The sequence below is a fragment of the Pinus tabuliformis genome, chromosome 6, assembly GCF_031772625.1.
Source record: "Pinus tabuliformis cultivar Carrire ecotype Pingquan chromosome 6, CPIR1, whole genome shotgun sequence".
In the NCBI taxonomy this organism is placed as follows: Eukaryota; Viridiplantae; Streptophyta; class Pinopsida; order Pinales; family Pinaceae; genus Pinus; species Pinus tabuliformis.
In genome coordinates, this window is record NC_142292.1 from 314,453,888 (window position 1) to 314,467,423 (window position 13,536).

Here is a 13,536-nt window from a genome sequence, read left to right on the forward strand (position 1 = left end):
TGTATATGTTATGAGGACGTGACACAGTAGTTTACTTTGATTAATTAAAAATTAAAAATTCCTAAATTTATTATAATTATTTTTAATATATTATAATTATTTAAATAAATTTTTAACTTTAAATTAAAAAAAAAAATATAGCTAGATCATAAATAATTTAATATAAAATTTTCATTAGAAATTTTAAAATAGGTTTTTTTAAATTTTAACTTAATTATCAATAATTATAGATAAATAGTAAAGAGTTAAACTTTATAAAATATTGATGAAATATTTTAGTATTAATGAAATTTAAAAGTTTTGATTTATGTTTTTTTTTTTACTTTTCATTTTCCTAAAAAATTATTATATAATTAATTAAAAAAAACTCTAAAAGATAAGAATCAATATGTTTGATATAAAGTAGTTGTTAGGGGGTTTCATTATATTAAATAAGCTAATTATAATAGTAAATTTGAATAGATTTATAAAGAATAGGGTTAATAATTGCTACAAAGATATTATATAAACTCTAAAAGATAAGAATCAATATGTTTGATATAAAGTAGGTTCTAGGGATTTTCATTATATTAAATAAGCTAATTATAATAATACATTTTAATAGATTTATAAAGAATAGGGTTAATAATTGCTACAAAGATATTATATATTTATCAAGTAGTTAGGAGTTTATTTAATCATTTTAATTATATTAAATAAATTTATAATATTTTAAAAATGAATAAAGATAAAAAGTGAAGAAAATGTTATAAAATATAATTTATGTAAAAAGGAAAAGAAAATGTTTAAGAGTATATTTATATAATAATTATGTTAAACAAAATAAATCATAATATAGTAAAAAATTATATAGTAATAAAGAAATAAGAGACCATAAATGGTAAAAAGCAGCATAGAGATTATAAATATCTAAATATTAGTTCCTTGCTAATATTAATCATATGTTAAAACATTTATCTACAATATATTAACATATTTATCTTCAATATATTAAGTGTGAAATGAATCATAATTTTTTTCTCACCTAATATTAATAAAATATGATATTGAATCATAATATTCTAACCAATCTTATTTATAAATTAAAAATAATAAAATAACAAATAATCTCCGAAATTAAAAATTTCTTTTAAATTTAAATATATATCAATTACTTCTGTAACTAATGATATTAATTTAAAATTAAAATATAATTTTATTATGATTAATTTAAAATTAAAATACTATTTTATTAATTTTATTTAACAATGAAATTTATATACTCGTCATAATTTATAATAAAAAATTTAAAACAAATAAACAACTGCTGCGCTACACAGAACCATCGTTTGGGCACGAAAGTCATTAGCTATTTGATGAGAAAACATAATGCGTTACACGCGAATTTATATTCTAAAACACTGACCTCACGTTTTCTAACGTTGTCGACGTTTCATACCAGTATGAATATTCAAAAATGTATATATATATATATATATATATATATATATATATATTTTCAAACACGTCCTGAATCAACAACCTTTTATAACAATTTATTTAAACAGATACATAGAAATGAATGGACTAAGAGGATTAACAATTTATTTCTTCTCTCTTTGCGACTGCTCTCTATTTTCGCTCACAAACTCACTCCTTTGTTTATCTTCTGTCAGTTAGATTGGGTTGGAGAAAATGAGCTCCTCAATTACCACCCCTGTTATCTCTACTTTGCTTCTGGTTGGCTATATTTCTGCCTTCGCCTCCTTACTCTCCGCGCGTAACGTAATTACATTTTATACCCCGTGTAACTCTAGTTGTGGCAATTCCATCATCCAATATCCCTTCGGACCATGTGGCCTTTTAGCTGTTGAGTGCCATGACAACCAGACCACTCTAACAGACAACAAAGAATTTTATGCCAGAGTGGTAGGAGATATCACAAATTCCTCTTACTCTACCCGAACCCTTCAAATCACCTTGAGCCCTGAGGATGGCGATCGCCAAATCATGCACCGTTGGCTAACCGACCTTGGATTCTTCAATGTTTCTAGTGTTCCTGGAGGATTCAAAATTACATGGTCTATATCTCATGCTTGCCGATCTTGTCTAGCCAACGGGGGAAGATGTTTTTCTCAATTGCACAGCCGAATTTTGACACAGCGGAAGAATTATGACGATCATTGCTTTTGTCCTAACAGTAACCAGCTTCAGTTCGGGAATTGCTCTGATGGTGAGGATATCCAAAACTTCACTTCTTATCTGCTTTACGTTATCTTATCTTCTTACTGAGCTGTTTCTGTTTCCTTTCCTGAAGGACATCGTTCGACAGAAATATATCCAGTACCTCCATTTTTTATAGCAGGTAACTTATTGATCTTTAAATTTAATCCATGCATTACACTAGATTATCTTTTATGTTCTATATTCTCATTCTCTGGTTCAACATTTTTTCAGTGATATTTTTTGGAGAGTTATGTGCATTTGCCGTAGTAGTGGTTTCTTGCATCGTCTTCCATCGTGGATGTTGCTGTAAGAGAAATGAGAGCGATGAAGAACCGACCATCCTACAGTTTATGGACCCGCTCGCCTCTAGACCTCCCACAGTGGAAAATTTCTTAAATTATTACTCCTCACAAGTGCCTACCCGATATTCTTATGCACAGATTAGAACTTATACAAACAATTTGGCAGAGCAGCTTGGAAAAGGAGGCTTTGGAACAGTTTATAGGGGGAAGTTTCCCAGTGGACGGCTGATAGCTGTAAAGATCTTGGACGAATCCAAACAAAGTGAACAGCAATTCATTGCTGAGGTTGGTACTGTAGGGAGCACCTACCATGTCAACCTGGTGCGTATGTTAGGGTTTTGTTCCGAGGGCACCAAAAGAGCTTTGGTGTATGAGTATATGGTAAATGGTTCTCTGGACAAGTATATCCATGGAAATCATGGAGACCAGTTGGATTGGAAACAGTTGTATTCCATAGCTATTGGTACAGCTCGGGGCATTTCATACCTACACGAAGAGTGCAGAAATCGCATCTTACATTGTGATATAAAGCCCCATAATGTTCTCCTCGATGACAATTTTTTGCCCAAAGTTGCAGACTTTGGTCTCGCAAAAATATCCAAGAGAGAAGAAAGTCACATATCAGCAGCTCACGGAGGTACAGTAGGTTACGCTGCCCCGGAGATGTGGTCAAGAATGTATGGAACTGTAACTGACAGGAGTGACGTTTATAGCTATGGCGTGTTGATTATGGAGATGGTGGGAGGAAGGAAGAACATTGACCACAATATAGACAGTAACGCAAGCAAATTCTTCTATGCAGAGTGGGCTTTTAAGCAGGTTGAAAAAGGCGAGTTTGGAAATCTCATGAGGACAGGACACATTTCAGAGGATGATCAAAGATTAATTAAAACTTTATGTCTAGTGGGACTATGGTGTATCCAGTTTCGTGCATCTCGCCGTCCCCGGATGAGTAAAGTGATCCAGATGTTAGAGGGAGACGTTGAGATTACAACTCCTCCTTCTCCCTTTCCTGCTGATACACCTCCAATTTCTTTCTCAGATCAATCGTCTGATTCTGATCAATGTTCTTCCATTTATGCTCTGGAGGTTCAAATGACAGATCCCAAATCCACTCTTGAAACACCTCCACTTCTGCAGTTATTTTCATCAAACGAATGTTCTTCAAGTTATGGTTTGGAGGTTCAGATGACAGATCGCAGAAGTACTCAGATCGGCAACACTTCCAGTTAATGTAGCATGTAGGCATCGCAGAAAATGTTTATTTTACTTCCGGATTAGGTAGTATGTAGTATGCATGAATAGCAGAAAATGTTGATTTAAATTAAAAGAATTGCATGTAGAAAATGTTTACTTCTGCATTGACTTGTAAAATAATTTTGTGTCTTCAATGAACAAACTCATGAATGTGTACTCCTTCAAAATTGTCGAGCAAAGCGTTAATTTTGTCTCTTCAATGAACAAACTCATGAATGTATACTTCAAAATTGTCAATCTTGTTTGAGGCATCCTGCGACAGATTTTGGAAATCTAATAGGAGAGGTCAATTGTATCGCTACAAATATTTTTTGAATGACTAGTTTGATTGACATGGATGATAATAATAGTGTAAAATAATGTAAAAGGAAAGGTGTGAAATCTGTCTACGCCTCAGATATCACCATAAATGATATTAACAACTCTTAAATTTTGAGCGTCAGAAATATTGATGGTGTGGTAGCCGGGCCATTGAACTCGCTTTCCAGTCCGAGTTGATGTCTTCGCCGTAAGACAGCGTTATCAAAGCAAAACAATAGTTTTACGGACAAAAATGGTTGTCAAAGCAAATCAATAGTATATATTATTATACAGTGAGGACTAAAGTTGTTTACCAAGATGGTTTTCTATATATTATTATAGAAGTGAAGGGCCAAATTGAGAACTTTGACTTAAGTGAAGAGTCATTTTGTTTAGTTTATTAATGAATAAGAGTGTAGAGCATTTTTGGTTGGTTGCAATGTGATGCATGCACATTAACGTAATTATGTTTTTCTAATATAAATACAAAAAATTTAAAGATAAGTTTTAGATTAACTAATTTTTATGTTACAATATTTTTTAAATATAAATACAATAAATTTCAAGGTACGCTTTAGATTAATTAACTTTTATGTTGAATAAATTAATTATTTTACATGAAAACAATTAACTCTTATTGTTGGAAGCTTTTCCAATAAAAACGATACTAAAAATTTGTGTGGCTTTTTCTAACTTAGAAAGTTGAGGGTCGGAGTAAAACACTTATCAACACAATGTTTTCCGAGTAATCGTGGCTACGTTTTTTCACACACTTTGCTTGGGATTTTCCCTTATATTTCAATAAATTATAACCGAAAAAATGATAGGGCAATGACAGCTTGCCCAAAGACATGGACTTATTGTTGTGTAGCTGCTTCCTTTTTTAATAAAGTTCTAACTCCCGATAAAGTTAAAAAGAAAATTATATAGATTATTTTTTCCATTAACCAATGGAATAACATCACATGGGAAAAAAACTTCCCGATTATCGTAAAAGTTATTGTAACAAACTAATACACCAAACTAAATAAATTTTTTTTATTACTATTACAGTTTATGAATTTTATCGAGGCTTACCATGATAGAAAGCTTTGGGTCATTTGGCAATTAATGTTAAAATACCAAAGGGTATTGTTATCCACTCAACAATTACTCCCTCTATTAGCACAGATTCGGTAGAATGAATTTCCATAAATGTGAAGAGAAATTTGAGGCCCCACTGACACTACAATTCTGTATGACAAAGGGATTGGCCTGAAAAATCAAGACCCCAACACCTGGCCTAACCTACACCGTCGGATCGGGAGAAATCTACAGCTTCCAAGCTTGGGGTTTTGTCATGGTGGAATAACGCAAATGCTATACGAAGTTTTGGTCATTTGGACACACAATGAGGTTTTGCAGCTCGGCTCTGCGACTGTAGGGCGACTTGGATGGCAGACGGCGGTATGGAACAACTTCCCCGCAAGGACCATCTCCACAGGCCTCCAGGTATAGCATGGAGGGCGGTAAAAGCACCCAAACCCACCTGGCATTCTGATTCTTTCTTTGTTTAACATACATTCCCATTTCAACTTACTCGGCTCATGTAACACGGAAAACCATCGATAGCTGGTCTCTTCACCTCGGAAGGACGCGTTTGGATTCCCACTATAATCAAGAGGTAACGAAAACTGTAATAGGAATGGTTTCATGTAAGATTTACCCCTAAAGAACCCCTAACGACTGTTGACGTGCTCTTTCAGGTGTGTCTCGCCTCCCTTCACTCGGTATTCCTCATCTCAGGTAAGCATGCTCTCCACACAAGCTCTTCTCTGCGAAATACTTACTTCTGCTTAGTTTCAGGGTTTAATCTTTGGCATTTCATTGACTATAGGTACGTTCTGGCTGAAATATATATATCTAGAAGGGGGGTTTCGAAGTGAGAAGACTCTCTCACAACAATTTCTATCTTCAATTTCAAGTTGGTCATTCCTCCGGCTTGTCGTGGCGATTTGTTACTCAATCGACAAACCTCAACCTCAATTAGCTGAGGGATTGTTTTATTTCCTTAAGTTAAAGTCTTTGGGTTTTCGCCAGCTGCGATGCTACGGCTCTCACCGAAATAAAAATATATAGTTGTTGCAAATAATTGGCAATGGTTGAACCCTTTCATAAGTACGATACTATTTTTATAGTACCGTCGTTATGGGTTTAATTGATGGTTTATATATATATATATATATATATATATATATATATATATATATATATATATATATATATATATATAGCTATTGTTAATCCGGTTCTATATTCACCTCTAAGTCTTTTTATGAGGATTCGTGGTTAGGGTTTTCTCCATTTTTGGGTTGGTCGCCTATAATCATGTATTGGTCTTTTTGCTATTCACTGTTGGACATGTATAGTTTAGATTTTCCTATTTTTGTTTCTCTGCTAAAGTTCATGATTGTTATCCTTTTGATTTGATGAAACTTCGCTTGGGTGATTAGCTCATGGAGGTTCCTTCAGAACTCAACTGAGAGCCATACAAACCCTTGCAAATTAATTTATTTATCGCACAACTCTGGTTAGAGCTCCAGTGAACCTAAAATAGATAATACTGGGATAACGTCTTTTTGAGTGAGATTTCATTGTCTCTGGCATTTTTTATGTTTCTTGATGAGGTTAATCAAAATAGTACTTGTTAATTTCTATAAAACGACCATGATTCTAGAATGCGTGTTATGGTTCTAATTACAAAGTATGCTCTTAAACTTCGGCAAGGAAATATGCACTTAAAAAGGTTAAATGGATATTTAATCTTTCCACTGTAAATTGTTCTTTCATTTATTGTTTTAAATAGCTGATGCATTTTTATTCTGAAGTGGGTGAAGGTTAATTATTATCATTACTTGTTTTATGCATCGATGTCTGCAAATTTCAGAATGTGCTAGAAATGTAACGAAAGATAGAATATGCCTATTAATATCAAATGACAGAGTCTTACTAGTAATTAATCAACATGTTAATTGTTCATTACATAATAATAAAACCAAAAATATTTTCCTACTAGTGATTACCAAGCACAGAAACACTACTTATTTGTTTTCCTGCTTTGATTATAAATGTGCACGTATTTCCTCTGTCTGGAAGATCTCACCACCCAACCATGGATCTGGCAATTACGTCCAGAATCCCCCTCCGAGCTCTTCCAACTCCTGACAGTGAATAAAATGATGGCAATCTAGTACCTTGGGCATCAGGACTACGATCCAGCCTCAAGTCTCATACCATTCGACTGTTATCCACAATCTTTTCCCACTGGCTAATTCGTCCAACTCAAGGAAACTATCAAGAGCATAGTTCTTGCTCCCATCCCTTTGTATCTTATTTTTCCAACCCCCCAAGTTTATGTCACTTCCCTTTTTGAGGGAAGAGATGGGAAACTGCTTGTAACTGTTTAAGGAGTTATTTAACTAATTCTTCCAGTTCTTTTACAAACTAATATTTTTTTTTAATTAATAATTAACAAAAGATGTTTTGGCTTCTCAGCCTTAATTCTTCAACAATCTGGTTTAAACAAAATAAAAATTGAAAGTAATAAGTAAAACTTGGTAATATGTAATTGTCGGTGCATCATTAGGTGTTACAACTCCCTCCCCTTGAGAGGAACACCGTTTCTGGTGTTATTTTCAGGAAAACAGTGTCGGATAGGCTTTCTGCATAGTTTCCTCCTCTTCCCAAGTAGCCTCATTCGAGCCAAAGTGCTTCCACTGCACTTTAACCTGGGTGATGGCTTGTTTCGGCAAGACGGTTTCTCTTCGATCGAGGATACAAAGAGGCTTTGCCAAAAATTCTCTCTCAAGTTTGACTTGTAGAAATATAATCTACTGTAAGAAATTTTAAAAACAACAATTCTTAAGTTACTGATTTTTATTCTTTTATTACTTGTATATTCTCCTAGTTAATAATATGTCGAGGGTCATACACATATTTTTTTAACAAAGAGACATGAAAAGCAGTGTGGACTTAGATATGGCCTGGGAGTGCTAGCTTCTATGCTAAACGTCTAATCTGTTCCAAGATTTGAAACGTTCCATAGTATTAGGGTGCTAATTTAGCACAACCCTTCCACTGTAAGGTACTTTTCTGGGGTTTGACTTTCAGGTATACATGATCCCCCAACTGAAATTTCTTATGAGATATTTTCTTATCTGCATAAATATTTTTCCTATCCTGGGCGACTTTTAAATTCTTACGGACCTTTTTAACTATATCTTCCATTTCGGCTAACATATCAGGACCCAATGTTAATCTATTATCAGGGCTATTCCAATCTGTGGGTACCCTACACTTTCTCCCATATAATACTTCAAAAGGGCTAATGCCCAGTGAGTTGTGATATCCGTTGTTGTAGGCGAACTCCACCAGGTGGAGGTAGTCCTCCCACTTATGTAGTTGTTGCATAACAAACATTCTCAACATGTCCTCCAGAACCTGATTTACCTCTCTGTTTGGCCATCTGTGTGTGGATGGTAAGCTGTACTAAATTGAATCTGGGTACCCAACCTCGAGAAGAGGGTTTTCCAAAATGTGGATGTGAATTTTACATCCCTGTCAGATATTACCACCCAAGGTATCCCATGCAGCCGAAAAATTTCCCTCATGAAATGTCTGTGATCTCCACTGTCTTTTAGGTGGACTCTATGGGTATGAAATGAGAAGTTTTGCCCACCTTGACCACCATTTCCATGATTGAGTCATGTTGCTTCTTAGTACGAGGTAACCCGGTGATAAAGTCTAGAGTGATCGTCTCCCATTTCCACTCAGGAATGGGTAATGGTTGCAACAGACCAGCGGGATGCTGATGTTCTTCCTTCACCAATTGGCACTCCAAGCATTTGGATAGATATTCAGCAACATCCTTCCTTAAACCTGGTTAGAAATAACTTTTTCTAATGGCAGAAAATAGTTTCTGGTATGTTGGGTGAGCGACATAAGGCTTCTTATGGAACTCATCCAATAATAATTGCTTGACATAATTCTGATTAGGAATATATATTATGTTTCTAAATGTTAACATTTTGTTGAGATTAATACCATAATCAAACTGTTCCCCTTTTTCCCGAGCTTCCGAGGCTTGCTACCAAAGAAAAGCATATTTTGGGTCTTTGAGGGATTCTTCGCTGATGACATCCAGAAGGTTAGATAGTACTTGATTGTATTTCACCTCATAAATGCAACGTAATTTTCTGCCTAATGCATCGACCACTCGATTTTCCTTCCCCTTAAGGTGCTTCATGTCAAACTCGAATTCACTCAAGAATGTGGTCCATATGCCCTATCGAGTGTTCAAACTAGACTGGTTAAAGAAATTAGTAATGCTACTATGATCGGTCAGTAGCAGAAATTTCTTCCCTAGTAGGTAGTGTTGCCACATCTTGAGTGCATGCACCACTGTTGTCAATTCAAGATCATAAGTAGAGTATCGTTGTTCATATTCTTTTAATTTGTGTGATTCATAGGCTATAACTTTCCCCTCCTGAGTTAATACCCTGCCAACACCCTCCTTGCTTACATCTGTGCAAACCACAAAAAAAAATTTCTAGATCTGCTACCTTTAGAATAGGGGTAGTAGTAAGTAACTATTTTAACACCTCAAAACTTTGCTGACATTTGGTTGCCCATCAAAAGCTACGCCCCTTCTTTTACAGACAAGTCATCTGAAAGGCTACTTTCGAAAAACCTTTAATGAATCGATGACAGTATCTAGCTAGGCCCAAAAAGGATCTAATGTCAACGAAATTCTTCGAGGTGGTCCATTCCATAATATTTTTGATCTTTTTTTGATCCAACGTTATTCCCTCATCCGAAATCACATGACCTAGATACTATATCTAACTTTTGAAAAAGTCGCACTTGCTATACTTAGCGTGTTGAGCCTTGGTTTTGGTCTTATTTTTGCTCAAATAAACTTACTTATCCATCTATTTTCCATCCATTTTCCCTTCATTTATCCCATTTTGATGTATATTTGATATCCATTCAGGTATTTAATTTTAATTTTTCAATTTCTAAAGTTTTTATGAAAATTTGGTTTTTAGTGCAAAATTGGAAGATTCATAAATTCCCGTAATAGCTCTATGGTTGATATGGTTGCAGGACACTTGGGCACGAATGGAATGCATGGATGGACAACTTGGGAACTAGGACTAAGCCAGCAATGCTTAGTTCGAACTGAACAAGCTTTATTAGGCCCATTTGGTGCTAGTCAACCATGACTAGTCATGCAGGAATCCCATAGAAATAGGGCTGTTTTGAGTTTTCATAGGAATGGTCATCTTTCTTGGGTTGGGGATAATGAATTCGACTTGGATAGGTGGATGAGAGTAGATGGGTTTGTTTGAGTGATTATAGATCAGTTTTTTCATGAGACTTCTTATTTAAAGCCAAAACTTTGATGGCTTATGTATTGATTTTGTGATATACTTTTATGCTGTGACATCTTTGGATTGAGAAGTAATTTGAAGACTTGTGTTATTATTATTTTGCTGTGCAATGCTATGGATGTGTGACTGATCTAAGCTTCTGATATCACCTCTCAAAGTGTGCAAGGCAAGGGTGGAGGGCCCCCACTCCAAGCTAAGTACACTTCCTTGTTAAACTAGTTTTATTTCCTTGTAATTTGGTTGATTGTAGCACTAGTTTTTCAAAGCTTTATTTCAGTTTGCTTTATGGTTTATGCATAGTGATTGATTTCATTTGTTAATAGCTTATTCATCACTTTATTGAGTTGGAAAAACAGGTGTTCAAGTTGGGCATCCCTTCTGCTAAATGATGAATCAAAACTAGTTTCTTTTGTTTACATGCAAGCAGTTTTATTTCCATTTAGATTTAGATATTGAGATGAATGAATTATGATGGAATATCTTATGTGTCTCTTAAGTTAAGAGCTTCTTTCATTTATAATTTATCCATCTTGAGCTTTTGGTTTCAATCTCTGATTCATTAAGTGATAATTGAGGTGAAGGTGGACTTCTTGAGGTCAAGAACCCTTTCAATGTTTTTCTCTTTTTGAGTTGATTGAATTAGAGTTATAAGATGTATTATCTTTAGCTTTTGAATAACTTATATTTCAAGGTTTGGTTATATCTGATCTTCACATATAGTGATCTTGCCTCAAAGCATAAACAACCCGGATTGATAAGAAATAATTGTGTTAATTTAGGACCATAAATTAGCTCAACATTTTGGCGCTGTTGCCGGGGAGGCAAATATCGGCATAGTCAATAGAAAGATAAAAAATTCAAAATCACAAAAACATTAGTTACATTCCATTTAAGTTATGTTTCTTTATGCCTAGATATAGAGATCCTCAAGGTAGATTTATTAAAAACCCCCCAAAAGTAGAAATAGGATCATCACACACTCCAGTTACTATAAATCCAACAATTGAGGAGTTGGTAGAAAAGCAAAGAACTGGCCAAATATTAACCTTGATTGAAAGGCAAACTTTGTTATCTTGGGAAGAAAAACAAAAACAATTCTCCACTTCCGGAAAACAAAAAGAGAAAGGAAAACAACTTGTTTTTCCATCCATCAATCCTCCTATCTTCCAACAATTTGAAATTCCACTTGAAATTGAGATAAATCAAACAATGGCAGAAGAGGGACATGGATCCGCTATTCTCACCTCCTGAACAACAGAGGGCTGAATTTGAAAGACAACAGAGAGAATGGAGAAGGAAGAGAGAGGAAGAGGCAAAACAAGAAAATGATAGGAAGCTAGAAAATGACCAGAAAAGACAAGAAGATGGACTTGACCAAGAAACTACTTTCGGTTTTCTGATAGTCGATACAAGTGCAATATTGGGAGAAGAAGTAAAAATGAAAAATATTCCACCTTCTGTATTGCCAAACTTCTATGGAATGTCTACAGAAGATCCTGATTCATTCATGTTTGAATTTGATATCTTATGTAGAACATATGTATATACTGATGATGTTAATAAACTTCGTCTTTTTCCTGCAACATTAAAAGCAGTAGCTTTAAAATGGTTTATGGGTTTAGGAGAACAAACAATAGCCTCTTGGGTTCATATGTGAACCGTCTTCCTTAAGAAATATCAAGATTATTGTAGATCTAGAGATTCAAAGGAAGATGTGTTTAGAATGACACAACAAGAAGATGAAAGTTTAGAAGAATATTTAGAAAGATTCGCATATAATCGTTAGAAGTCTAAACAACATTCTCTAACTCAAGAAACTATTCGCACAATATTTCTCAAAGGTGTAAGGGATGAATACCTTGACATTTTGAATGTGATGGGTAAAGGAGATATTTCAAACCTTCCATTCGATGAAATTGTCGAGTTATGTCAGAAATATTCTAGAGGAAGATCAAAAACCGGAAGAAGGGAAGTGAGTTCCAAAGCAGCAAAATCAGCTGCAGGAGGGATAACAAGAGCTGAAATAGGAAGTCTATTGGAAAATTTCAAAACATATATTTTGAGTACATTAGGGACACAAGTGGATGTGCTAAAGGCAAACAAGAAGAAAGAAGAACAAGAACAAGCTTTAGCAATATTTTGTTCAAAATGTAAAAAGAAACATCCTTTGAGAGACTGTCCTTTGGATAGTATTCAGGTTTGTGGTCTTTGTACAGGCAATCATTCCACGGAGAGTTGTGTAAAATTGAAAGAGTTACAAATGAACTCAATGGAAGAAGTGCCAGGAACAGAAGGTTTCTATTATGTTGCACCACGAAGACCATGGCCACCTAGAATGCCTCAACCAAATCAGCCACAATTCCCTCAGCAAAATTATGCTTATCCACCTTATAATCCTTGGACCCCTCCAATGCCATGGCAAGCTTGGCCTCCACAACAATATTCACAACAACCTGCACAAGGTTGGAGAGGATATAGTTATGGAAACCAGCAACCTCAACAGTATCAACAACAATACCAACAACAAAACCAACAACCATTTGCATATCCACAATATCCGCAATCCATACCCTTTCAACAACAACATTTTGTATATCTGCCATCCATCCCATTTCCACAAAAGAATCCTCCATCGTTGTTGACCCAACCACAACAATTACAGCTACCTACAAATCAACCCAGACCAACTCAACTGCCAGCCCAACCAATGGCCAATCCAAATAACAGGGTGGACAAATATGCATACACTGTAGAGGAAGCAGCATGTTTTCCTACATATTCGATCCTTCCTCTTGATGATGTCCATCTAAGGCCTGGAAAAGTACTTAAAAAAGATTCTCCTCCAATTATAGAAGAACCAACTGAACAAGGAGAATCATCTGAAACATCACAAACTGAGGTACAAAATCAGAAAGGAACAAATGTTACAACACAAACACCACCTTATCCTGAAAGGTTGGTGGAGCAACAAAACCAAATAATCCTTCCTGAATTTGATATCTTAGACGAGTTAAAAAATTCTTATGTTAAAATTCCTTTGT

General features: G+C 34.8%; 1 pseudogene; it reads left to right on the forward strand.

Moving 5' to 3' along the window:
• The first annotated feature begins 1,675 nt into the window (after positions 1-1,675).
• LOC149258570 (LEAF RUST 10 DISEASE-RESISTANCE LOCUS RECEPTOR-LIKE PROTEIN KINASE-like 2.5 pseudogene) lies at positions 1,676-3,740 on the forward strand (annotated as a pseudogene).
• Positions 3,741-13,536: the final 9,796 nt, after the last annotated feature.